Below are 25,578 nucleotides of genomic sequence, written 5' to 3'. Positions count from 1 at the left end.
GTAATTTTCTTGAACATTGTTGAATAGGAACTGATATTGCACATTGTACCTGTGCAACCTTTTACCAATGGATTCGGGCCTATAACAAAGCCACAAGCGCAAGGTGTCTGAATAGTCTGTGGGGAAGGTCGGCTTTCTGGACCTAATTTCTTCAAGAAAAAGACCTTGATAATCTTGTGATGACAGATGCAGATGATCACGGTGAAGCCCTTACTCTATTGAACAGTACAGCGGTTCTGGGTTGCACGCCTTTCTCTATTTTCAGGGACGTTGATGTGGCAAAATTTAATTGGAAAAGGGTTATTGCCATCACTCACTATTTAAATTCAATGACATCACAGGAAGCAGCAGCATCTGAACTTTGATCTTGGCTGGAAACGTTGAATGATGCCAAACACTGGGAAACTGGAGCTTGCGTTATGCTGGTTTTACTACTAATGGTGTGCCATACGGAAGCTCAAGCACCTTCCTCTGGATTAGTGTTGTGAACCCTCCAGGAGCTCTTGTTATATTTTTCTGAACTTCAACTTGATGTGTTTATCTATCAATGGCCGGGTAAGGAAGAACGAGTCAACGATCTTGTTTCTATTATGACAAACATGATCTATTTTTCACTGACTTTGCACCACCATTGTTTTATCTCTTCTTTAAGCATGGGACTCGAGCACCGTTCCCAAACAGACGAGGTGGCCGAGTGGTTAAGGCGATGGACTGCTAATCCATTGTGCTCTGCACGCGTGGGTTCGAATCCCACCTTCGTCGTATTTTTTCTTTATAGTCTGCATTTAAACATAGACCAAAGTCTTTCAACCTCCCTGTGAAAGACAGGAATGAGTACAGATATGGAAATAGAGATGTAAAAATAAGTTCATTGGTGCAGGCGGAGAATGAAATTAGTCAAAGACTTTCCTCGTAGGTTTCCATTCTTTACTATTATAGGAGCCAAAATCAGCGCAGTTAGTAAACTCCCAAGCTTACATCCCAAATTCTTTTTTCTTTTAGTTGTCTGCCTTTTACATGTTCCTTTTGCCATCATTCTGACCTGCTATCTAAACTCATGAACCTGTTCAGCATCCTACTCAATACATACATACCCGTAAAAGTACATACTCAAACGCATACCGACAATGTATCACCAACATAAGCACACACGCTTTCGCAAATCAGATGTATGATGACGTACTGAACACATGCAGAGATATACAGCCATTTTTACACAACCAGAAATTCATATACCTGGAGATCTACCTAGGTAAAACCCATGGTTTCTTTGCACTTTCTGTTGTTGGCTGTGAGCAAGCAGCAGGTGGCCTTGTAGCTCAGTGGCAGAGCACTGGTCTCGTAAACCAGGGGTCATGAGTTCAAACCTCATCAGGGCCTCGGGCGGATTATTTTCAAAAAGCACGGGGAAGAGAAGCCAGAGTTGCACCATCTACAGAGAACCTTTTATGACGGGATGCATCCTCATAATTGAAGTCTTCCACAGAAGGAGTGAAATAGAGTTCGAGAGGAAGGCCTAATGTTTTCAGGCAAAGACTGACAAAAACCTTGCAATGTCGCATGTAGCTGCTTTGGTGAAAAGACTGTTCAAGTTCACAATGCAACGGAGGGGTGTTCCCCATCTCCATACAATCATCTCTTTGATAATGTAAACGTGCCAGGCGTGTTGAAAGACAAAGACAGACACAACCGCACATACCAGTTGAAGAAAGACAGCCAGCAAACACATTTGTATAGAGGTAAGCAAGCCTCAATTAGAGATGTGAGTCCCTCCGTTTCTGCGGGAGTCCACAAGTTTAATAAAAAATGAACACATATCTTTCATGTTCTAATGATTACCAATCTTTCTGATTAGCTCTGCATAGCTCCAATGGCTATGTGTGTGTGTGTGTGTGTATGTGCCCGTGTGTGTAGGGGAAGGGGTCGGTAGATGTGTTCACGCAGAGCAAGATGCATACATCGCCAACAGCCATTCTCTCCTGCTCCTGTGCCTCCAGTTCGGAAGCGAACCCACCCAATTGTTCTATATGTCTGCTACCCTGACCGCATTCACACATCATTGGCTATTAGTATGCAGCTTGTGGGCGCTGTCAATGGGATATAAGCACCATTCCCCATGTCTGCAATAGCTAGACCAGATTCTGAGGTATGATGAGCAGGGGTCCAGGCACTTCGCCTGACGAACGCCGGGCTTAGCCCTGCCGGGCCTAGCCCTGAGGGGCCTAACTGGGCATGGCCCTGTGTAAGGTAGGGTGAGCAGGGGACCACTTGCAACTAACCTTCGGCACCAATCAGGCATGGAGAGGTCTGTGCAAATGCCCAGCCCTTTAGCAATCTCGATCTGCAAAACCTTCAACTCCTAATTCTCATGGCTCCCAGAAGCCCTAGCCCATATGCAAATGAGGCGAGTTCCTATCAGCATCCTTGTTCTGCTTGATTTTATCAAAGTGACTGCCTGATTAGTGAAAGGGTATTTATTCTCAGAGGTTTGCTTCAAAGGCGATAATGCAGTAAATAGACAACATTATTCTTTGTAAGTTGATATTGTCTCCTGGATCCTACTCCAGTAACCCTTTTTCTACCTTTACAAATGTCTTCCGTAAGTGGTGCTCAGCAGAAAATGGAGTATAATAACAGTTGACATTTTTTATTTTCTGTTCTATTTTCAAAAACCCTCCGTAGCTGTATTTAAAGCGCAAACACCCCATAAATAACTTGCAATGAGTATTCCATGTCTAAAAGGCAGAGGAGCTGTCATACAACATTAACTGACAATCAAGGAAACCTTGAGGTGAACCAAAAAATGTCCAGAACATTTATTGGTTCAATAATTCAGTTTTGAGGTGAATTAGTAAAAAGTTCCAAAGTTGCTCCAGGTGAGGCTTGAACTCACAACCTCGGCATTGCTCACTGCATGTACTGCTGTATAAGTACCGCGCGCTAACCGATTGCGCCACTGGAGCTGCTGTGTTTTGGTTTTCGACATGAAACTACACCCACAAACACACACACAAGTGTACAAAAGCATCCACAAGCTCTGGCATTGTCTTTTTAGCTGACACCAAATTATGGGTGCCTTGTAGTGCCCATATTGTGCCACTGGAGCTTACCTTTTAGCCTGATATATACTTTGCCACTGATGTTCAGCCAATGGTGCAGTCAAATGTCCCTTCTACATTTTTGTCATGCTGCAGGCAGTGCCACTGGAGCCAGCATGATGCTCTTCCTCATATTCAACACGTGTCAATTGAAACACCTCCCAATGTCATCTTGGCGATGCCTATAAACACCCCAGGACTTTGATGAATTTTTCTCAACAGCAAGTGAGGCAGTTTTCCTGCAAACGGCTGGATGTACCTCAACAAGGAACGCATTGTGGTTCTATTTTGAAGATGTTTGTGTTATTACCTGTAAAGACTTGAATGCCTAACATAATCCCTGTAGACGAGGTGGCCGAGTGGTTAAGGCGATGGACTGCTAATCTGCTGTACACGCGTGGTTTCGAATCCCACCTTTGTCGATTTTAACTTTTGAAATCTTTTTTAAACATCTGCATTGCTCTAAGCACCATTGCCATTGGCTTTCAAAGAACATACAGACAAAAGTGAAAATATGCATGTTAGTTGATTAAGAAGGACACAAACAAGGTTGTCGTGTTACTGGCAGGAATGCAATCTGCTGTGCTTGACTACCCTTTGAGCCAGAATCCGGATAGAAATTTAAAAAAGCAAAGGTAATATCCATATTGTCTCTCTGCTGCCATGTACATGTTTTTTTCAACTTTCACGCATCACATCTCCTCATTAGTCACCCTAAAATTGCACGGAATACGCACAAATTAGCTGCTCCTCAAAAAATCGGCCAGAAAAAAACAGGTCAAATCACAATCATATACATACATTCTCACACACCCTTCAAATATGTCTACCCAGTAAACATCATGTTGTGTGCTCGTTGTGTTGCTGTTATGCGTCGTAACCTGAGGGGCTCTGTAGCTCAGTGGCAGAGCACTGGTCTTGTAAACCAGGGGTCGTGAGTTCGATCCTCATCAGGGCCTCCAAATGGTAATTTTCTTGAACATTGTTGAATAGGAACTGATATTGCACATTGTACCTGTGCAACCTTTTACCAATGGATTCGGGCCTATAACAAAGCCACAAGCGCAAGGTGTCTGAATAGTCTGTGGGGAAGGTCGGCTTTCTGGACCTAATTTCTTCAAGAAAAAGACCTTGATAATCTTGTGATGACAGATGCAGATGATCACGGTGAAGCCCTTACTCTATTGAACAGTACAGCGGTTCTGGGTTGCACGCCTTTCTCTATTTTCAGGGACGTTGATGTGGCAAAATTTAATTGGAAAAGGGTTATTGCCATCACTCACTATTTAAATTCAATGACATCACAGGAAGCAGCAGCATCTGAACTTTGATCTTGGCTGGAAACGTTGAATGATGCCAAACACTGGGAAACTGGAGCTTGCGTTATGCTGGTTTTACTACTAATGGTGTGCCATACGGAAGCTCAAGCACCTTCCTCTGGATTAGTGTTGTGAACCCTCCAGGAGCTCTTGTTATATTTTTCTGAACTTCAACTTGATGTGTTTATCTATCAATGGCCGGGTAAGGAAGAACGAGTCAACGATCTTGTTTCTATTATGACAAACATGATCTATTTTTCACTGACTTTGCACCACCATTGTTTTATCTCTTCTTTAAGCATGGGACTCGAGCACCGTTCCCAAACAGACGAGGTGGCCGAGTGGTTAAGGCGATGGACTGCTAATCCATTGTGCTCTGCACGCGTAGGTTCGAATCCCACCTTCGTCGTATTTTTTCTTTATAGTCTGCATTTAAACATAGACCAAAGTCTTTCAACCTCCCTGTGAAAGACAGGAATGAGTACAGATATGGAAATAGAGATGTAAAAATAAGTTCATTGGTGCAGGCGGAGAATGAAATTAGTCAAAGACTTTCCTCGTAGGTTTCCATTCTTTACTATTATAGGAGCCAAAATCAGCGCAGTTAGTAAACTCCCAAGCTTACATCCCAAATTCTTTTTTCTTTTAGTTGTCTGCCTTTTACATGTTCATTTTGCCATCATTCTGACCTGCTATCTAAACTCATGAACCTGTTCAGCATCCTACTCAATACATACATACCCGTAAAAGTACATACTCAAACGCATACCGACAATGTATCACCAACATAAGCACACACGCTTTCGCAAATCAGATGTATGATGACGTACTGAACACATGCAGAGATATACAGCCATTTTTACACAACCAGAAATTCATATACCTGGAGATCTACCTAGGTCAAACCCATGGTTTCTTTGCACTTTCTGTTGTTGGCTGTGAGCAAGCAGCAGGTGGCCTTGTAGCTCAGTGGCAGAGCACTGGTCTCGTAAACCAGGGGTCATGAGTTCAAACCTCATCAGGGCCTCGGGCGGATTATTTTCAAAAAGCACGGGGAAGAGAAGCCAGAGTTGCACCATCTACAGAGAACCTTTTATGACGGGATGCATCCTCATAATTGAAGTCTTCCACAGAAGGAGTGAAATAGAGTTCGAGAGGAAGGCCTAATGTTTTCAGGCAAAGACTGACAAAAACCTTGCAATGTCGCATGTAGCTGCTTTGGTGAAAAGACTGTTCAAGTACACAATGCAACGGAGGGGTGTTCCCCATCTCCATACAATCATCTCTTTGATAATGTAAACGTGCCAGGCGTGTTGAAAGACAAAGACAGACACAACCGCACATACCAGTTGAAGAAAGACAGCCAGCAAACACATTTGTATAGAGGTAAGCAAGCCTCAATTAGAGATGTGAGTCCCTCCGTTTCTGCGGGAGTCCACAAGTTTAATAAAAAATGAACACATATCTTTCATGTTCTAATGATTACCAATCTTTCTGATTAGCTCTGCATAGCTCCAATGGCTATGTGTGTGTGTGTGTGTGTATGTGCCCGTGTGTGTAGGGGAAGGGGTCGGTAGATGTGTTCATGCAGAGCAAGTTGCATACATCGCCAACAGCCATTCTCTCCTGCTCCTGTGCATCCAGTTCGGAAGCGAACCCACCCAATTGTTCTATATGTCTGCTACCCTGACCGCATTCACACATCATTGGCTATTAGTATGCAGCTTGTGGGCGCTGTCAATGGGATATAAGCACCATTCCCCATGTCTGCAATAGCTAGACCAGATTCTGAGGTATGATGAGCAGGGGTCCAGGCACTTCGCCTGACGAACGCCTGACAAACGCTGGGCTTAGCCCTGCCGGGCCTAGCCCTGAGGGGCCTAACTGGGCATGGCCCTGTGTAAGGTAGGGTGAGCAGGGGACCACTTGCAACTAACCTTCGGCACCAATCAGGCATGGAGAGGTCTGTGCAAATGCCCAGCCCTTTAGCAATCTCGATCTGCAAAACCTTCAACTCCTAATTCTCATGGCTCCCAGAAGCCCTAGCCCATATGCAAATGAGGCGAGTTCCTATCAGCATCCTTGTTCTGCTTGATTTTATCAAAGTGACTGCCTGATTAGTGAAAGGGTATTTATTCTCAGAGGTTTGCTTCAAAGGCGATAATGCAGTAAATAGACAACATTATTCTTTGTAAGTTGATATTGTCTCCTGGATCCTACTCCAGTAACCCTTTTTCTACCTTTACAAATGTCTTCCGTAAGTGGTGCTCAGCAGAAAATGGAGTATAATAACAGTTGACATTTTTTATTTTCTGTTCTATTTTCAAAAACCCTCCGTAGCTGTATTTAAAGCGCAAACACCCCATAAATAACTTGCAATGAGTATTCCATGTCTAAAAGGCAGAGGAGCTGTCATACAACATTAACTGACAATCAAGGAAACCTTGAGGTGAACCAAAAAATGTCCAGAACATTTATTGGTTCAATAATTCAGTTTTGAGGTGAATTAGTAAAAAGTTCCAAAGTTGCTCCAGGTGAGGCTTGAACTCACAACCTCGGCATTGCTCACTGCATGTACTGCTGTATAAGTACCGCGCGCTAACCGATTGCGCCACTGGAGCTGCTGTGTTTTGGTTTTCGACATGAAACTACACCCACAAACACACACACAAGTGTACAAAAGCACCCACAAGCTCTGGCATTGTCTTTTTAGCTGACACCAAATTATGGGTGCCTTGTAGTGCCCATATTGTGCCACTGGAGCTTACCTTTTAGCCTGATATACACTTTGCCATTGATGTTCAGCCAATGGTGCAGTCAAATGTCCCTTCTACATTTTTGTCATGCTGCAGGCAGTGCCACTGGAGCCAGCATGATGCTCTTCCTCATATTCAACACGTGTCAATTGAAACACCTCCCAATGTCATCTTGGCGATGCCTATAAACACCCCAGGACTTTGATGAATTTTTCTCAACAGCAAGTGAGGCAGTTTTCCTGCAAACGGCTGGATGTACCTCAACAAGGAACGCATTGTGGTTCTATTTTGAAGATGTTTGTGTTATTACCTGTAAAGACTTGAATGCCTAACATAATCCCTGTAGACGAGGTGGCCGAGTGGTTAAGGCGATGGACTGCTAATCTGCTGTACACGCGTGGTTTCGAATCCCACCTTTGTCGATTTTAACTTTTGAAATCTTTTTTAAACATCTGCATTGCTCTAAGCACCATTGCCATTGGCTTTCAAAGAACATACAGACAAAAGTGAAAATATGCATGTTAGTTGATTAAGAAGGACACAAACAAGGTTGTCGTGTTACTGGCAGGAATGCAATCTGCTGTGCTTGACTACCCTTTGAGCCAGAATCCGGATAGAAATTTAAAAAAGCAAAGGTAATATCCATATTGTCTCTCTGCTGCCATGTACATGTTTTTTTCAACTTTCACGCATCACATCTCCTCATTAGTCACCCTAAAATTGCACGGAATACGCACAAATTAGCTGCTCCTCAAAAAATCGGCCAGAAAAAAACAGGTCAAATCACAATCATATACATACATTCTCACACACCCTTCAAATATGTCTACCCAGTAAACATCATGTTGTGTGCTCGTTGTGTTGCTGTTATGCGTCGTAACCTGAGGGGCTCTGTAGCTCAGTGGCAGAGCACTGGTCTTGTAAACCAGGGGTCGGGTAGTTCGATCCTCATCAGGGCCTCCAAATGGTAATTTTCTTGAACATTGTTGAATAGGAACTGATATTGCACATTGTACCTGTGCAACCTTTTACCAATGGATTCGGGCCTATAACAAAGCCACAAGCGCAAGGTGTCTGAATAGTCTGTGGGGAAGGTCGGCTTTCTGGACCTAATTTCTTCAAGAAAAAGACCTTGATAATCTTGTGATGACAGATGCAGATGATCACGGTGAAGCCTTTACTCTATTGAACAGTACAGCGGTTCTGGGTTGCACGCCTTTCTCTATTTTCAGGGACGTTGATGTGGCAAAATTTAATTGGAAAAGGGTTATTGCCATCACTCACTATTTAAATTCAATGACATCACAGGAAGCAGCAGCATCTGAACTTTGATCTTGGCTGGAAACGTTGAATGATGCCAAACACTGGGAAACTGGAGCTTGCGTTATGCTGGTTTTACTACTAATGGTGTGCCATACGGAAGCTCAAGCACCTTCCTCTGGATTAGTGTTGTGAACCCTCCAGGAGCTCTTGTTATATTTTTCTGAACTTCAACTTGATGTGTTTATCTATCAATGGCCGGGTAAGGAAGAACGAGTCAACGATCTTGTTTCTATTATGACAAACATGATCTATTTTTCACTGACTTTGCACCACCATTGTTTTATCTCTTCTTTAAGCATGGGACTCGAGCACCGTTCCCAAACAGACGAGGTGGCCGAGTGGTTAAGGCGATGGACTGCTAATCCATTGTGCTCTGCACGCGTGGGTTCGAATCCCACCTTCGTTGTATTTTTTCTTTATAGTCTGCATTTAAACATAGACCAAAGTCTTTCAACCTCCCTGTGAAAGACAGGAATGAGTACAGATATGGAAATAGAGATGTAAAAATAAGTTCATTGGTGCAGGCGGAGAATGAAATTAGTCAAAGACTTTCCTCGTAGGTTTCCATTCTTTACTATTATAGGAGCCAAAATCAGCGCAGTTAGTAAACTCCCAAGCTTACATCCCAAATTCTTTTTTCTTTTAGTTGTCTGCCTTTTACATGTTCCTTTTGCCATCATTCTGACCTGCTATCTAAACTCATGAACCTGTTCAGCATCCTACTCAATACATACATACCCGTAAAAGTACATACTCAAACGCATACCGACAATGTATCACCAACATAAGCACACACGCTTTCGCAAATCAGATGTATGATGACGTACTGAACACATGCAGAGATATACAGCCATTTTTACACAACCAGAAATTCATATACCTGGAGATCTACCTAGGTAAAACCCATGGTTTCTTTGCACTTTCTGTTGTTGGCTGTGAGCAAGCAGCAGGTGGCCTTGTAGCTCAGTGGCAGAGCACTGGTCTCGTAAACCAGGGGTCATGAGTTCAAACCTCATCAGGGCCTCGGGCGGATTATTTTCAAAAAGCACGGGGAAGAGAAGCCAGAGTTGCACCATCTACAGAGAACCTTTTATGACGGGATGCATCCTCATAATTGAAGTCTTCCACAGAAGGAGTGAAATAGAGTTCGAGAGGAAGGCCTAATGTTTTCAGGCAAAGACTGACAAAAACCTTGCAATGTCGCATGTAGCTGCTTTGGTGAAAAGACTGTTCAAGTTCACAATGCAACGGAGCGGTGTTCCCCATCTCCATACAATCATCTCTTTGATAATGTAAACGTGCCAGGCGTGTTGAAAGACAAAGACAGACACAACCGCACATACCAGTTGAAGAAAGACAGCCAGCAAACACATTTGTATAGAGGTAAGCAAGCCTCAATTAGAGATGTGAGTCCCTCCGTTTCTGCGGGAGTCCACAAGTTTAATAAAAAATGAACACATATCTTTCATGTTCTAATGATTACCAATCTTTCTGATTAGCTCTGCATAGCTCCAATGGCTATGTGTGTGTGTGTGTGTGTATGTGCCCGTGTGTGTAGGGGAAGGGGTCGGTAGATGTGTTCACGCAGAGCAAGTTGCATACATCGCCAACAGCCATTCTCTCCTGCTCCTGTGCATCCAGTTCGGAAGCGAACCCACCCAATTGTTCTATATGTCTGCTACCCTGACCGCATTCACACATCATTGGCTATTAGTATGCAGCTTGTGGGCGCTGTCAATGGGATATAAGCACCATTCCCCATGTCTGCAATAGCTAGACCAGATTCTGAGGTATGATGAGCAGGGGTCCAGGCACTTCGCCTGACGAACGCCGGGCTTAGCCCTGCCGGGCCTAGCCCTGAGGGGCCTAACTGGGCATGGCCCTGTGTAAGGTAGGGTGAGCAGGGGACCACTTGCAACTAACCTTCGGCACCAATCAGGCATGGAGAGGTCTGTGCAAATGCCCAGCCCTTTAGCAATCTCGATCTGCAAAACCTTCAACTCCTAATTCTCATGGCTCCCAGAAGCCCTAGCCCATATGCAAATGAGGCGAGTTCCTATCAGCATCCTTGTTCTGCTTGATTTTATCAAAGTGACTGCCTGATTAGTGAAAGGGTATTTATTCTCAGAGGTTTGCTTCAAAGGCGATAATGCAGTAAATAGACAACATTATTCTTTGTAAGTTGATATTGTCTCCTGGATCCTACTCCAGTAACCCTTTTTCTACCTTTACAAATGTCTTCCGTAAGTGGTGCTCAGCAGAAAATGGAGTATAATAACAGTTGACATTTTTTATTTTCTGTTCTATTTTCAAAAACCCTCCGTAGCTGTATTTAAAGCGCAAACACCCCATAAATAACTTGCAATGAGTATTCCATGTCTAAAAGGCAGAGGAGCTGTCATACAACATTAACTGACAATCAAGGAAACCTTGAGGTGAACCAAAAAATGTCCAGAACATTTATTGGTTCAATAATTCAGTTTTGAGGTGAATTAGTAAAAAGTTCCAAAGTTGCTCCAGGTGAGGCTTGAACTCACAACCTCGGCATTGCTCACTGCATGTACTGCTGTATAAGTACCGCGCGCTAACCGATTGCGCCACTGGAGCTGCTGTGTTTTGGTTTTCGACATGAAACTACACCCACAAACACACACACAAGTGTACAAAAGCACCCACAAGCTGTGGCATTGTCTTTTTAGCTGACACCAAATTATGGGTGCCTTGTAGTGCCCATATTGTGCCACTGGAGCTTACCTTTTAGCCTGATATACACTTTGCCACTGATGTTCAGCCAATGGTGCAGTCAAATGTCCCTTCTACATTTTTGTCATGCTGCAGGCAGTGCCACTGGAGCCAGCATGATGCTCTTCCTCATATTCAACACGTGTCAATTGAAACACCTCCCAATGTCATCTTGGCGATGCCTATAAACACCCCAGGACTTTGATGAATTTTTCTCAACAGCAAGTGAGGCAGTTTTCCTGCAAACGGCTGGATGTACCTCAACAAGGAACGCATTGTGGTTCTATTTTGAAGATGTTTGTGTTATTACCTGTAAAGACTTGAATGCCTAACATAATCCCTGTAGACGAGGTGGCCGAGTGGTTAAGGCGATGGACTGCTAATCTGCTGTACACGCGTGGTTTCGAATCCCACCTTTGTCGATTTTAACTTTTGAAATCTTTTTTAAACATCTGCATTGCTCTAAGCACCATTGCCATTGGCTTTCAAAGAACATACAGACAAAAGTGAAAATATGCATGTTAGTTGATTAAGAAGGACACAAACAAGGTTGTCGTGTTACTGGCAGGAATGCAATCTGCTGTGCTTGACTACCCTTTGAGCCAGAATCCGGATAGAAATTTAAAAAAGCAAAGGTAATATCCATATTGTCTCTCTGCTGCCATGTACATGTTTTTTTCAACTTTCACGCATCACATCTCCTCATTAGTCACCCTAAAATTGCACGGAATACGCACAAATTAGCTGCTCCTCAAAAAATCGGCCAGAAAAAAACAGGTCAAATCACAATCATATACATACATTCTCACACACCCTTCAAATATGTCTACCCAGTAAACATCATGTTGTGTGCTCGTTGTGTTGCTGTTATGCGTGGTAACCTGAGGGGCTCTGTAGCTCAGTGGCAGAGCACTGGTCTTGTAAACCAGGGGTCGTGAGTTCGATCCTCATCAGGGCCTCCAAATGGTAATTTTCTTGAACATTGTTGAATAGGAACTGATATTGCACATTGTACCTGTGCAACCTTTTACCAATGGATTCGGGCCTATAACAAAGCCACAAGCGCAAGGTGTCTGAATAGTCTGTGGGGAAGGTCGGCTTTCTGGACCTAATTTCTTCAAGAAAAAGACCTTGATAATCTTGTGATGACAGATGCAGATGATCACGGTGAAGCCCTTACTCTATTGAACAGTACAGCGGTTCTGGGTTGCACGCCTTTCTCTATTTTCAGGGACGTTGATGTGGCAAAATTTAATTGGAAAAGGGTTATTGCCATCACTCACTATTTAAATTCAATGACATCACAGGAAGCAGCAGCATCTGAACTTTGATCTTGGCTGGAAACGTTGAATGATGCCAAACACTGGGAAACTGGAGCTTGCGTTATGCTGGTTTTACTACTAATGGTGTGCCATACGGAAGCTCAAGCACCTTCCTCTGGATTAGTGTTGTGAACCCTCCAGGAGCTCTTGTTATATTTTTCTGAACTTCAACTTGATGTGTTTATCTATCAATGGCCGGGTAAGGAAGAACGAGTCAACGATCTTGTTTCTATTATGACAAACATGATCTATTTTTCACTGACTTTGCACCACCATTGTTTTATCTCTTCTTTAAGCATGGGACTCGAGCACCGTTCCCAAACAGACGAGGTGGCCGAGTGGTTAAGGCGATGGACTGCTAATCCATTGTGCTCTGCACGCGTGGGTTCGAATCCCACCTTCGTCGTATTTTTTCTTTATAGTCTGCATTTAAACATAGACCAAAGTCTTTCAACCTCCCTGTGAAAGACAGGAATGAGTACAGATATGGAAATAGAGATGTAAAAATAAGTTCATTGGTGCAGGCGGAGAATGAAATTAGTCAAAGACTTTCCTCGTAGGTTTCCATTCTTTACTATTATAGGAGCCAAAATCAGCGCAGTTAGTAAACTCCCAAGCTTACATCCCAAATTCTTTTTTCTTTTAGTTGTCTGCCTTTTACATGTTCCTTTTGCCATCATTCTGACCTGCTATCTAAACTCATGAACCTGTTCAGCATCCTACTCAATACATACATACCCGTAAAAGTACATACTCAAACGCATACCGACAATGTATCACCAACATAAGCACACACGCTTTCGCAAATCAGATGTATGATGACGTACTGAACACATGCAGAGATATACAGCCATTTTTACACAACCAGAAATTCATATACCTGGAGATCTACCTAGGTAAAACCCATGGTTTCTTCGCACTTTCTGTTGTTGGCTGTGAGCAAGCAGCAGGTGGCCTTGTAGCTCAGTGGCAGAGCACTGGTCTCGTAAACCAGGGGTCATGAGTTCAAACCTCATCAGGGCCTCGGGCGGATTATTTTCAAAAAGCACGGGGAAGAGAAGCCAGAGTTGCACCATCTACAGAGAACCTTTTATGACGGGATGCATCCTCATAATTGAAGTCTTCCACAGAAGGAGTGAAATAGAGTTCGAGAGGAAGGCCTAATGTTTTCAGGCAAAGACTGACAAAAACCTTGCAATGTCGCATGTAGCTGCTTTGGTGAAAAGACTGTTCAAGTTCACAATGCAACGGAGGGGTGTTCCCCATCTCCATACAATCATCTCTTTGATAATGTAAACGTGCCAGGCGTGTTGAAAGACAAAGACAGACACAACCGCACATACCAGTTGAAGAAAGACAGCCAGCAAACACATTTGTATAGAGGTAAGCAAGCCTCAATTAGAGATGTGAGTCCCTCCGTTTCTGCGGGAGTCCACAAGTTTAATAAAAAATGAACACATATCTTTCATGTTCTAATGATTACCAATCTTTCTGATTAGCTCTGCATAGCTCCAATGGCTATGTGTGTGTGTGTGTGTGTATGTGCCCGTGTGTGTAGGGGAAGGGGTCGGTAGATGTGTTCACGCAGAGCAAGTTGCATACATCGCCAACAGCCATTCTCTCCTGCTCCTGTGCATCCAGTTCGGAAGCGAACCCACCCAATTGTTCTATATGTCTGCTACCCTGACCGCATTCACACATCATTGGCTATTAGTATGCAGCTTGTGGGCGCTGTCAATGGGATATAAGCACCATTCCCCATGTCTGCAATAGCTAGACCAGATTCTGAGGTATGATGAGCAGGGGTCCAGGCACTTCGCCTGACGAACGCCGGGCTTAGCCCTGCCGGGCCTAGCCCTGAGGGGCCTAACTGGGCATGGCCCTGTGTAAGGTAGGGTGAGCAGGGGACCACTTGCAACTAACCTTCGGCACCAATCAGGCATGGAGAGGTCTGTGCAAATGCCCAGCCCTTTAGCAATCTCGATCTGCAAAACCTTCAACTCCTAATTCTCATGGCTCCCAGAAGCCCTAGCCCATATGCAAATGAGGCGAGTTCCTATCAGCATCCTTGTTCTGCTTGATTTTATCAAAGTGACTGCCTGATTAGTGAAAGGGTATTTATTCTCAGAGGTTTGCTTCAAAGGCGATAATGCAGTAAATAGACAACATTATTCTTTGTAAGTTGATATTGTCTCCTGGATCCTACTCCAGTAACCCTTTTTCTACCTTTACAAATGTCTTCCGTAAGTGGTGCTCAGCAGAAAATGGAGTATAATAACAGTTGACATTTTTTATTTTCTGTTCTATTTTCAAAAACCCTCCGTAGCTGTATTTAAAGCGCAAACACCCCATAAATAACTTGCAATGAGTATTCCATGTCTAAAAGGCAGAGGAGCTGTCATACAACATTAACTGACAATCAAGGAAACCTTGAGGTGAACCAAAAAATGTCCAGAACATTTATTGGTTCAATAATTCAGTTTTGAGGTGAATTAGTAAAAAGTTCCAAAGTTGCTCCAGGTGAGGCTTGAACTCACAACCTCGGCATTGCTCACTGCATGTACTGCTGTATAAGTACCGCGCGCTAACCGATTGCGCCACTGGAGCTGCTGTGTTTTGGTTTTCGACATGAAACTACACCCACAAACACACACACAAGTGTACAAAAGCACCCACAAGCTCTGGCATTGTCTTTTTAGCTGACACCAAATTATGGGTGCCTTGTAGTGCCCATATTGTGCCACTGGAGCTTACCTTTTAGCCTGATATACACTTTGCCACTGATGTTCAGCCAATGGTGCAGTCAAATGTCCCTTCTACATTTTTGTCATGCTGCAGGCAGTGCCACTGGAGCCAGCATGATGCTCTTCCTCATATTCAACACGTGTCAATTGAAACACCTCCCAATGTCATCTTGGCGATGCCTATAAACACCCCAGGACTTTGATGAATTTTTCTCAACAGCAAGTGAGGCAGTTTTCCTGCAAACGGCTGGATGTACCTCAACAAGCAGCGCATTGTGGTTCTATTTTGAAGATGTTTGTGTTATTACCTGTAAAGACTTGAATGCCTAACATAATCCCTGTAGACGAGGTGGCCGAGTGGTTAAGGCGATGGACTGCTAATCTGCTGTACACGCGTGGTTTCGAATCCCACCTTTGTCGATTTTAACTTTTGAAATCTTTTTTAAACATCTGCATTGCTCTAAGCACCATTGCCATTGGCTTTCAAAGAACATACAGACAAAAGTGAAAATATGCATGTTAGTTGATTAAGAAGGACACAAACAAGGTTGTCGTGTTACTGGCAGGAATGCAATCTGCTGTGCTTGACTACCCTTTGAGCCAGAATCCGGATAGAAATTTAAAAAAGCAAAGGTAATATCCATATTGTCTCTCTGCTGCCATGTACATGTTTTTTTCAACTTTCACGCATCACATCTCCTCATTAGTCACCCTAAAATTGCACGGAATACGCACAAATTAGCTGCTCCTCAAAAAATCGGCCAGAAAAAAACAGGTCAAATCACAATCATATACATACATTCTCACACACCCTTCAAATATGTCTACCCAGTAAACATCATGTTGTGTGCTCGTTGTGTTGCTGTTATGCGTCGTAACCTGAGGGGCTCTGTAGCTCAGTGGCAGAGCACTGGTCTTGTAAACCAGGGGTCGTGAGTTCGATCCTCATCAGGGCCTCCAAATGGTAATTTTCTTGAACATTGTTGAATAGGAACTGATATTGCACATTGTACCTGTGCAACCTTTTACCAATGGATTCGGGCCTATAACAAAGCCACAAGCGCAAGGTGTCTGAATAGTCTGTGGGGAAGGTCGGCTTTCTGGACCTAATTTCTTCAAGAAAAAGACCTTGATAATCTTGTGATGACAGATGCAGATGATCACGGTGAAGCCCTTACTCTATTGAACAGTACAGCGGTTCTGGGTTGCACGCCTTTCTCTATTTTCAGGGACGTTGATGTGGCAAAATTTAATTGGAAAAGGGTTATTGCCATCACTCACTATTTAAATTCAATGACATCACAGGAAGCAGCAGCATCTGAACTTTGATCTTGGCTGGAAACGTTGAATGATGCCAAACACTGGGAAACTGGAGCTTGCGTTATGCTGGTTTTACTACTAATGGTGTGCCATACGGAAGCTCAAGCACCTTCCTCTGGATTAGTGTTGTGAACCCTCCAGGAGCTCTTGTTATATTTTTCTGAACTTCAACTTGATGTGTTTATCTATCAATGGCCGGGTAAGGAAGAACGAGTCAACGATCTTGTTTCTATTATGACAAACATGATCTATTTTTCACTGACTTTGCACCACCATTGTTTTATCTCTTCTTTAAGCATGGGACTCGAGCACCGTTCCCAAACAGACGAGGTGGCCGAGTGGTTAAGGCGATGGACTGCTAATCCATTGTGCTCTGCACGCGTGGGTTCGAATCCCACCTTCGTCGTATTTTTTCTTTATAGTCTGCATTTAAACATAGACCAAAGTCTTTCAACCTCCCTGTGAAAGACAGGAATGAGTACAGATATGGAAATAGAGATGTAAAAATAAGTTCATTGGTGCAGGCGGAGAATGAAATTAGTCAAAGACTTTCCTCGTAGGTTTCCATTCTTTACTATTATAGGAGCCAAAATCAGCGCAGTTAGTAAACTCCCAAGCTTACATCCCAAATTCTTTTTTCTTTTAGTTGTCTGCCTTTTACATGTTCCTTTTGCCATCATTCTGACCTGCTATCTAAACTCATGAACCTGTTCAGCATCCTACTCAATACATACATACCCGTAAAAGTACATACTCAAACGCATACCGACAATGTATCACCAACATAAGCACACACGCTTTCGCAAATCAGATGTATGATGACGTACTGAACACATGCAGAGATATACAGCCATTTTTACACAACCAGAAATTCATATACCTGGAGATCTACCTAGGTAAAACCCATGGTTTCTTTGCACTTTCTGTTGTTGGCTGTGAGCAAGCAGCAGGTGGCCTTGTAGCTCAGTGGCAGAGCACTGGTCTCGTAAACCAGGGGGTCATGAGTTCAAACCTCATCAGGGCCTCGGGCGGATTATTTTCAAAAAGCACGGGGAAGAGAAGCCAGAGTTGCACCATCTACAGAGAACCTTTTATGACGGGATGCATCCTCATAATTGAAGTCTTCCACAGAAGGAGTGAAATAGAGTTCGAGAGGAAGGCCTAATGTTTTCAGGCAAAGACTGACAAAAACCTTGCAATGTCGCATGTAGCTGCTTTGGTGAAAAGACTGTTCAAGTTCACAATGCAACGGAGGGGTGTTCCCCATCTCCATACAATCATCTCTTTGATAATGTAAACGTGCCAGGCGTGTTGAAAGACAAAGACAGACACAACCGCACATACCAGTTGAAGAAAGACAGCCAGCAAACACATTTGTATAGAGGTAAGCAAGCCTCAATTAGAGATGTGAGTCCCTCCGTTTCTGCGGGAGTCCACAAGTTTAATAAAAAATGAACACATATCTTTCATGTTCTAATGATTACCAATCTTTCTGATTAGCTCTGCATAGCTCCAATGGCTATGTGTGTGTGTGTGTGTGTATGTGCCCGTGTGTGTAGGGGAAGGGGTCGGTAGATGTGTTCACGCAGAGCAAGTTGCATACATCGCCAACAGCCATTCTCTCCTGCTCCTGTGCCTCCAGTTCGGAAGCGAACCCACCCAATTGTTCTATATGTCTGCTACCCTGACCGCATTCACACATCATTGGCTATTAGTATGCAGCTTGTGGGCGCTGTCAATGGGATATAAGCACCATTCCCCATGTCTGCAATAGCTAGACCAGATTCTGAGGTATGATGAGCAGGGGTCCAGGCACTTCGCCTGACGAACGCCGGGCTTAGCCCTGCCGGGCCTAGCCCTGAGGGGCCTAACTGGGCATGGCCCTGTGTAAGGTAGGGTGAGCAGGGGACCACTTGCAACTAACCTTCGGCACCAATCAGGCATGGAGAGGTCTGTGCAAATGCCCAGCCCTTTAGCAATCTCGATCTGCAAAACCTTCAACTCCTAATTCTCATGGCTCCCAGAAGCCCTAGCCCATATGCAAATGAGGCGAGTTCCTATCAGCATCCTTGTTCTGCTTGATTTTATCAAAGTGACTGCCTGATTAGTGAAAGGGTATTTATTCTCAGAGGTTTGCTTCAAAGGCGATAATGCAGTAAATAGACAACATTATTCTTTGTAAGTTGATATTGTCTCCTGGATCCTACTCCAGTAACCCTTTTTCTACCTTTACAAATGTCTTCCGTAAGTGGTGCTCAGCAGAAAATGGAGTATAATAACAGTTGACATTTTTTATTTTCTGTTCTATTTTCAAAAACCCTCCGTAGCTGTATTTAAAGCGCAAACACCCCATAAATAACTTGCAATGAGTATTCCATGTCTAAAAGGCAGAGGAGCTGTCATACAACATTAACTGACAATCAAGGAAACCTTGAGGTGAACCAAAAAATGTCCAGAACATTTATTGGTTCAATAATTCAGTTTTGAGGTGAATTAGTAAAAAGTTCCAAAGTTGCTCCAGGTGAGGCTTGAACTCACAACCTCGGCATTGCTCACTGCATGTACTGCTGTATAAGTACCGCGCGCTAACCGTTCGCGCCACTGGAGCTGCTGTGTTTTGGTTTTCGACATGAAACTACACCCACAAACACACACACAAGTGTACAAAAGCACCCACAAGCTCTGGCATTGTCTTTTTAGCTGACACCAAATTATGGGTGCCTTGTAGTGCCCATATTGTGCCACTGGAGCTTACCTTTTAGCCTGATATACACTTTGCCACTGATGTTCAGCCAATGGTGCAGTCAAATGTCCCTTCTACATTTTTGTCATGCTGCAGGCAGTGCCACTGGAGCCAGCATGATGCTCTTCCTCATATTCAACACGTGTCAATTGAAACACCTCCCAATGTCATCTTGGCGATGCCTATAAACACCCCAGGACTTTGATGAATTTTTCTCAACAGCAAGTGAGGCAGTTTTCCTGCAAACGGCTGGATGTACCTCAACAAGCAGCGCATTGTGGTTCTATTTTGAAGATGTTTGTGTTATTACCTGTAAAGACTTGAATGCCTAACATAATCCCTGTAGACGAGGTGGCTGAGTGGTTAAGGCGATGGACTGCTAATCTGCTGTACACGCGTGGTTTCGAATCCCACCTTTGTCGATTTTAACTTTTGAAATCTTTTTTAAACATCTGCATTGCTCTAAGCACCATTGCCATTGGCTTTCAAAGAACATACAGACAAAAGTGAAAATATGCATGTTAGTTGATTAAGAAGGACACAAACAAGGTTGTCGTGTTACTGGCAGGAATGCAATCTGCTGTGCTTGACTACCCTTTGAGCCAGAATCCGGATAGAAATTTAAAAAAGCAAAGGTAATATCCATATTGTCTCTCTGCTGCCATGTACATGTTTTTTTCAACTTTCACGCATCACATCTCCTCATTAGTCACCCTAAAATTGCACGGAATACGCACAAATTAGCTGCTCCTCAAAAAATCGGCCAGAAAAAAACAGGTCAAATCACAATCATATACATACATTCTCACACACCCTTCAAATATGTCTACCCAGTAAACATCATGTTGTGTGCTCGTTGTGTTGCTGTTATGCGTCGTAACCTGAGGGGCTCTGTAGCTCAGTGGCAGAGCACTGGTCTTGTAAACCAGGGGTCGTGAGTTCGATCCTCATCAGGGCCTCCAAATGGTAATTTTCTTGAACATTGTTGAATAGGAACTGATATTGCACATTGTACCTGTGCAACCTTTTACCAATGGATTCGGGCCTATAACAAAGCCACAAGCGCAAGGTGTCTGAATAGTCTGTGGGGAAGGTCGGCTTTCTGGACCTAATTTCTTCAAGAAAAAGACCTTGATAATCTTGGGATGACAGATGCAGATGATCACGGTGAAGCCCTTACTCTATTGAACAGTACAGCGGTTCTGGGTTGCACGCCTTTCTCTATTTTCAGGGACGTTGATGTGGCAAAATTTAATTGGAAAAGGGTTATTGCCATCACTCACTATTTAAATTCAATGACATCACAGGAAGCAGCAGCATCTGAACTTTGATCTTGGCTGGAAACGTTGAATGATGCCAAACACTGGGAAACTGGAGCTTGCGTTATGCTGGTTTTACTACTAATGGTGTGCCATACGGAAGCTCAAGCACCTTCCTCTGGATTAGTGTTGTGAACCCTCCAGGAGCTCTTGTTATATTTTTCTGAACTTCAACTTGATGTGTTTATCTATCAATGGCCGGGTAAGGAAGAACGAGTCAACGATCTTGTTTCTATTATGACAAACATGATCTATTTTTCACTGACTTTGCACCACCATTGTTTTATCTCTTCTTTAAGCATGGGACTCGAGCACCGTTCCCAAACAGACGAGGTGGCCGAGTGGTTAAGGCGATGGACTGCTAATCCATTGTGCTCTGCACGCGTGGGTTCGAATCCCACCTTCGTCGTATTTTTTCTTTATAGTCTGCATTTAAACATAGACCAAAGTCTTTCAACCTCCCTGTGAAAGACAGGAATGAGTACAGATATGGAAATAGAGATGTAAAAATAAGTTCATTGGTGCAGGCGGAGAATGAAATTAGTCAAAGACTTTCCTCGTAGGTTTCCATTCTTTACTATTATAGGAGCCAAAATCAGCGCAGTTAGTAAACTCCCAAGCTTACATCCCAAATTCTTTTTTCTTTTAGTTGTCTGCCTTTTACATGTTCCTTTTGCCATCATTCTGACCTGCTATCTAAACTCATGAACCTGTTCAGCATCCTACTCAATACATACATACCCGTAAAAGTACATACTCAAACGCATACCGACAATGTATCACCAACATAAGCACACACGCTTTCGCAAATCAGATGTATGATGACGTACTGAACACATGCAGAGATATACAGCCATTTTTACACAACCAGAAATTCATATACCTGGAGATCTACCTAGGTAAAACCCATGGTTTCTTTGCACTTTCTGTTGTTGGCTGTGAGCAAGCAGCAGGTGGCCTTGTAGCTCAGTGGCAGAGCACTGGTCTCGTAAACCAGGGGTCATGAGTTCAAACCTCATCAGGGCCTCGGGCGGATTATTTTCAAAAAGCACGGGGAAGAGAAGCCAGAGTTGCACCATCTACAGAGAACCTTTTATGACGGGATGCATCCTCATAATTGAAGTCTTCCACAGAAGGAGTGAAATAGAGTTCGAGAGGAAGGCCTAATGTTTTCAGGCAAAGACTGACAAAAACCTTGCAATGTCGCATGTAGCTGCTTTGGTGAAAAGACTGTTCAAGTTCACAATGCAACGGAGGGGTGTTCCCCATCTCCATACAATCATCTCTTTGATAATGTAAACGTGCCAGGCGTGTTGAAAGACAAAGACAGACACAACCGCACATACCAGTTGAAGAAAGACAGCCAGCAAACACATTTGTATAGAGGTAAGCAAGCCTCAATTAGAGATGTGAGTCCCTCCGTTTCTGCGGGAGTCCACAAGTTTAATAAAAAATGAACACATATCTTTCATGTTCTAATGATTACCAATCTTTCTGATTAGCTCTGCATAGCTCCAATGGCTATGTGTGTGTGTGTGTGTGTATGTGCCCGTGTGTGTAGGGGAAGGGGTCGGTAGATGTGTTCACGCAGAGCAAGTTGCATACATCGCCAACAGCCATTCTCTCCTGCTCCTGTGCCTCCAGTTCGGAAGCGAACCCACCCAATTGTTCTATATGTCTGCTACCCTGACCGCATTCACACATCATTGGCTATTAGTATGCAGCTTGTGGGCGCTGTCAATGGGATATAAGCACCATTCCCCATGTCTGCAATAGCTAGACCAGATTCTGAGGTATGATGAGCAGGGGTCCAGGCACTTCGCCTGACGAACGCCGGGCTTAGCCCTGCCGGGCCTAGCCCTGAGGGGCCTAACTGGGCATGGCCCTGTGTAAGGTAGGGTGAGCAGGGGACCACTTGCAACTAACCTTCGGCACCAATCAGGCATGGAGAGGTCTGTGCAAATGCCCAGCCCTTTAGCAATCTCGATCTGCAAAACCTTCAACTCCTAATTCTCATGGCTCCCAGAAGCCCTAGCCCATATGCAAATGAGGCGAGTTCCTATCAGCATCCTTGTTCTGCTTGATTTTATCAAAGTGACTGCCTGATTAGTGAAAGGGTATTTATTCTCAGAGGTTTGCTTCAAAGGCGATAATGCAGTAAATAGACAACATTATTCTTTGTAAGTTGATATTGTCTCCTGGATCCTACTCCAGTAACCCTTTTTCTACCTTTACAAATGTCTTCCGTAAGTGGTGCTCAGCAGAAAATGGAGTATAATAACAGTTGACATTTTTTATTTTCTGTTCTATTTTCAAAAACCCTCCGTAGCTGTATTTAAAGCGCAAACACCCCATAAATAACTTGCAATGAGTATTCCATGTCTAAAAGGCAGAGGAGCTGTCATACAACATTAACTGACAATCAAGGAAACCTTGAGGTGAACCAAAAAATGTCCAGAACATTTATTGGTTCAATAATTCAGTTTTGAGGTGAATTAGTAAAAAGTTCCAAAGTTGCTCCAGGTGAGGCTTGAACTCACAACCTCGGCATTGCTCACTGCATGTACTGCTGTATAAGTACCGCGCGCTAACCGATTGCGCCACTGGAGCTGCTGTGTTTTGGTTTTCGACATGAAACTACACCCACAAACACACACACAAGTGTACAAAAGCACCCACAAGCTCTGGCATTGTCTTTTTAGCTGACACCAAATTATGGGTGCCTTGTAGTGCCCATATTGTGCCACTGGAGCTTACCTTTTAGCCTGATATACACTTTGCCACTGATGTTCAGCCAATGGTGCAGTCAAATGTCCCTTCTACATTTTTGTCATGCTGCAGGCAGTGCCACTGGAGCCAGCATGATGCTCTTCCTCATATTCAACACGTGTCAATTGAAACACCTCCCAATGTCATCTTGGCGATGCCTATAAACACCCCAGGACTTTGATGAATTTTTCTCAACAGCAAGTGAGGCAGTTTTCCTGCAAACGGCTGGATGTACCTCAACAAGGAACGCATTGTGGTTCTATTTTGAAGATGTTTGTGTTATTACCTGTAAAGACTTGAATGCCTAACATAATCCCTGTAGACGAGGTGGCCGAGTGGTTAAGGCGATGGACTGCTAATCTGCTGTACACGCGTGGTTTCGAATCCCACCTTTGTCGATTTTAACTTTTGAAAACATCTGCATTGCTCTAAGCACCATTGCCATTGGCTTTCAAAGAACATACAGACAAAAGTGAAAATATGCATGTTAGTTGATTAAGAAGGACACAAACAAGGTTGTCGTGTTACTGGCAGGAATGCAATCTGCTGTGCTTGACTACCCTTTGAGCCAGAATCCGGATAGAAATTTAAAAAAGCAAAGGTAATATCCATATTGTCTCTCTGCTGCCATGTACATGTTTTTTTCAACTTTCACGCATCACATCTCCTCATTAGTCACCCTAAAATTGCACGGAATACGCACAAATTAGCTGCTCCTCAAAAAATCGGCCAGAAAAAAACAGGTCAAATCACAATCATATACATACATTCTCACACACCCTTCAAATATGTCTACCCAGTAAACATCATGTTGTGTGCTCGTTGTGTTGCTGTTATGCATGGTAACCTGAGGGGCTCTGTAGCTCAGTGGCAGAGCACTGGTCTTGTAAACCAGGGGTCGTGAGTTCGATCCTCATCAGGGCCTCCAAATGGTAATTTTCTTGAACATTGTTGAATAGGAACTGATATTGCACATTGTACCTGTGCAACCTTTTACCAATGGATTCGGGCCTATAACAAAGCCACAAGCGCAAGGTGTCTGAATAGTCTGTGGGGAAGGTCGGCTTTCTGGACCTAATTTCTTCAAGAAAAAGACCTTGATAATCTTGTGATGACAGATGCAGATGATCACGGTGAAGCCCTTACTCTATTGAACAGTACAGCGGTTCTGGGTTGCACGCCTTTCTCTATTTTCAGGGACGTTGATGTGGCAAAATTTAATTGGAAAAGGGTTATTGCCATCACTCACTATTTAAATTCAATGACATCACAGGAAGCAGCAGCATCTGAACTTTGATCTTGGCTGGAAACGTTGAATGATGCCAAACACTGGGAAACTGGAGCTTGCGTTATGCTGGTTTTACTACTAATGGTGTGCCATACGGAAGCTCAAGCACCTTCCTCTGGATTAGTGTTGTGAACCCTCCAGGAGCTCTTGTTATATTTTTCTGAACTTCAACTTGATGTGTTTATCTATCAATGGCCGGGTAAGGAAGAACGAGTCAACGATCTTGTTTCTATTATGACAAACATGATCTATTTTTCACTGACTTTGCACCACCATTGTTTTATCTCTTCTTTAAGCATGGGACTCGAGCACCGTTCCCAAACAGACGAGGTGGCCGAGTGGTTAAGGCGATGGACTGCTAATCCATTGTGCTCTGCACGCGTGGGTTCGAATCCCACCTTCGTCGTATTTTTTCTTTATAGTCTGCATTTAAACATAGACCAAAGTCTTTCAACCTCCCTGTGAAAGACAGGAATGAGTACAGATATGGAAATAGAGATGTAAAAATAAGTTCATTGGTGCAGGCGGAGAATGAAATTAGTCAAAGACTTTCCTCGTAGGTTTCCATTCTTTACTATTATAGGAGCCAAAATCAGCGCAGTTAGTAAACTCCCAAGCTTACATCCCAAATTCTTTTTTCTTTTAGTTGTCTGCCTTTTACATGTTCCTTTTGCCATCATTCTGACCTGCTATCTAAACTCATGAACCTGTTCAGCATCCTACTCAATACATACATACCCGTAAAAGTACATACTCAAACGCATACCGACAATGTATCACCAACATAAGCACACACGCTTTCGCAAATCAGATGTATGATGACGTACTGAACACA

The 25,578-nt window shown here is 43.5% G+C and overlaps 25 non-coding genes across 25 annotated transcripts; 19 read left to right on the top strand and 6 right to left on the bottom strand.

The window, feature by feature from the left end:
* Positions 1 to 680: 680 nt before the first annotated feature.
* On the top strand, positions 681 to 762 carry TRNAS-GCU (transfer RNA serine (anticodon GCU)). The gene has a single exon. It is a non-coding gene; the product is annotated as a tRNA-Ser (tRNA).
* Positions 763 to 1,308: 546 nt separating this feature from the next.
* TRNAT-CGU (transfer RNA threonine (anticodon CGU)) lies at positions 1,309 to 1,380 on the top strand. Its single transcript has one exon. It is a non-coding gene; the product is annotated as a tRNA-Thr (tRNA).
* A 1,488-nt stretch (positions 1,381 to 2,868) lies between these two features.
* TRNAI-UAU (transfer RNA isoleucine (anticodon UAU)) lies at positions 2,869 to 2,963 on the bottom strand. The gene is made up of 2 exons: positions 2,926 to 2,963; positions 2,869 to 2,904 (listed from the first exon to the last, which is right to left on the bottom strand). It is a non-coding gene; the product is annotated as a tRNA-Ile (tRNA).
* Positions 2,964 to 3,985: 1,022 nt separating this feature from the next.
* Positions 3,986 to 4,057, top strand: TRNAT-UGU (transfer RNA threonine (anticodon UGU)). The gene has a single exon. It is a non-coding gene; the product is annotated as a tRNA-Thr (tRNA).
* A 687-nt stretch (positions 4,058 to 4,744) lies between these two features.
* Positions 4,745 to 4,826, top strand: TRNAS-GCU (transfer RNA serine (anticodon GCU)). Its single transcript has one exon. It is a non-coding gene; the product is annotated as a tRNA-Ser (tRNA).
* Positions 4,827 to 5,372: 546 nt separating this feature from the next.
* On the top strand, positions 5,373 to 5,444 carry TRNAT-CGU (transfer RNA threonine (anticodon CGU)). Its single transcript has one exon. It is a non-coding gene; the product is annotated as a tRNA-Thr (tRNA).
* A 1,499-nt stretch (positions 5,445 to 6,943) lies between these two features.
* TRNAI-UAU (transfer RNA isoleucine (anticodon UAU)) lies at positions 6,944 to 7,038 on the bottom strand. The gene is made up of 2 exons: positions 7,001 to 7,038; positions 6,944 to 6,979 (listed from the first exon to the last, which is right to left on the bottom strand). It is a non-coding gene; the product is annotated as a tRNA-Ile (tRNA).
* A 1,022-nt stretch (positions 7,039 to 8,060) lies between these two features.
* TRNAT-UGU (transfer RNA threonine (anticodon UGU)) lies at positions 8,061 to 8,133 on the top strand. The gene has a single exon. It is a non-coding gene; the product is annotated as a tRNA-Thr (tRNA).
* Positions 8,134 to 8,820: 687 nt separating this feature from the next.
* Positions 8,821 to 8,902, top strand: TRNAS-GCU (transfer RNA serine (anticodon GCU)). Its single transcript has one exon. It is a non-coding gene; the product is annotated as a tRNA-Ser (tRNA).
* A 546-nt stretch (positions 8,903 to 9,448) lies between these two features.
* TRNAT-CGU (transfer RNA threonine (anticodon CGU)) lies at positions 9,449 to 9,520 on the top strand. The gene has a single exon. It is a non-coding gene; the product is annotated as a tRNA-Thr (tRNA).
* Positions 9,521 to 11,008: 1,488 nt separating this feature from the next.
* TRNAI-UAU (transfer RNA isoleucine (anticodon UAU)) lies at positions 11,009 to 11,103 on the bottom strand. The gene is made up of 2 exons: positions 11,066 to 11,103; positions 11,009 to 11,044 (listed from the first exon to the last, which is right to left on the bottom strand). It is a non-coding gene; the product is annotated as a tRNA-Ile (tRNA).
* Positions 11,104 to 12,125: 1,022 nt separating this feature from the next.
* Positions 12,126 to 12,197, top strand: TRNAT-UGU (transfer RNA threonine (anticodon UGU)). The gene has a single exon. It is a non-coding gene; the product is annotated as a tRNA-Thr (tRNA).
* A 687-nt stretch (positions 12,198 to 12,884) lies between these two features.
* TRNAS-GCU (transfer RNA serine (anticodon GCU)) lies at positions 12,885 to 12,966 on the top strand. The gene has a single exon. It is a non-coding gene; the product is annotated as a tRNA-Ser (tRNA).
* A 546-nt stretch (positions 12,967 to 13,512) lies between these two features.
* On the top strand, positions 13,513 to 13,584 carry TRNAT-CGU (transfer RNA threonine (anticodon CGU)). Its single transcript has one exon. It is a non-coding gene; the product is annotated as a tRNA-Thr (tRNA).
* Positions 13,585 to 15,072: 1,488 nt separating this feature from the next.
* On the bottom strand, positions 15,073 to 15,167 carry TRNAI-UAU (transfer RNA isoleucine (anticodon UAU)). Its single transcript has 2 exons — positions 15,130 to 15,167; positions 15,073 to 15,108 (listed from the first exon to the last, which is right to left on the bottom strand). It is a non-coding gene; the product is annotated as a tRNA-Ile (tRNA).
* A 1,022-nt stretch (positions 15,168 to 16,189) lies between these two features.
* TRNAT-UGU (transfer RNA threonine (anticodon UGU)) lies at positions 16,190 to 16,261 on the top strand. Its single transcript has one exon. It is a non-coding gene; the product is annotated as a tRNA-Thr (tRNA).
* A 687-nt stretch (positions 16,262 to 16,948) lies between these two features.
* Positions 16,949 to 17,030, top strand: TRNAS-GCU (transfer RNA serine (anticodon GCU)). The gene has a single exon. It is a non-coding gene; the product is annotated as a tRNA-Ser (tRNA).
* Positions 17,031 to 17,576: 546 nt separating this feature from the next.
* On the top strand, positions 17,577 to 17,649 carry TRNAT-CGU (transfer RNA threonine (anticodon CGU)). Its single transcript has one exon. It is a non-coding gene; the product is annotated as a tRNA-Thr (tRNA).
* A 1,488-nt stretch (positions 17,650 to 19,137) lies between these two features.
* TRNAI-UAU (transfer RNA isoleucine (anticodon UAU)) lies at positions 19,138 to 19,232 on the bottom strand. Its single transcript has 2 exons — positions 19,195 to 19,232; positions 19,138 to 19,173 (listed from the first exon to the last, which is right to left on the bottom strand). It is a non-coding gene; the product is annotated as a tRNA-Ile (tRNA).
* Positions 19,233 to 20,254: 1,022 nt separating this feature from the next.
* TRNAT-UGU (transfer RNA threonine (anticodon UGU)) lies at positions 20,255 to 20,326 on the top strand. Its single transcript has one exon. It is a non-coding gene; the product is annotated as a tRNA-Thr (tRNA).
* A 687-nt stretch (positions 20,327 to 21,013) lies between these two features.
* On the top strand, positions 21,014 to 21,095 carry TRNAS-GCU (transfer RNA serine (anticodon GCU)). Its single transcript has one exon. It is a non-coding gene; the product is annotated as a tRNA-Ser (tRNA).
* Positions 21,096 to 21,641: 546 nt separating this feature from the next.
* TRNAT-CGU (transfer RNA threonine (anticodon CGU)) lies at positions 21,642 to 21,713 on the top strand. Its single transcript has one exon. It is a non-coding gene; the product is annotated as a tRNA-Thr (tRNA).
* A 1,488-nt stretch (positions 21,714 to 23,201) lies between these two features.
* Positions 23,202 to 23,296, bottom strand: TRNAI-UAU (transfer RNA isoleucine (anticodon UAU)). The gene is made up of 2 exons: positions 23,259 to 23,296; positions 23,202 to 23,237 (listed from the first exon to the last, which is right to left on the bottom strand). It is a non-coding gene; the product is annotated as a tRNA-Ile (tRNA).
* Positions 23,297 to 24,308: 1,012 nt separating this feature from the next.
* Positions 24,309 to 24,380, top strand: TRNAT-UGU (transfer RNA threonine (anticodon UGU)). Its single transcript has one exon. It is a non-coding gene; the product is annotated as a tRNA-Thr (tRNA).
* Positions 24,381 to 25,067: 687 nt separating this feature from the next.
* TRNAS-GCU (transfer RNA serine (anticodon GCU)) lies at positions 25,068 to 25,149 on the top strand. Its single transcript has one exon. It is a non-coding gene; the product is annotated as a tRNA-Ser (tRNA).
* Positions 25,150 to 25,578: the final 429 nt, after the last annotated feature.

Source organism: Ambystoma mexicanum, chromosome 13 (assembly GCF_040938575.1).
Source record: "Ambystoma mexicanum isolate Mex_15411 chromosome 13, UKY_AmexF1_1, whole genome shotgun sequence".
NCBI classification, from domain to species: Eukaryota; Metazoa; Chordata; class Amphibia; order Caudata; family Ambystomatidae; genus Ambystoma; species Ambystoma mexicanum.
This window is presented reverse-complemented; position numbering and strand designations above follow the sequence as displayed.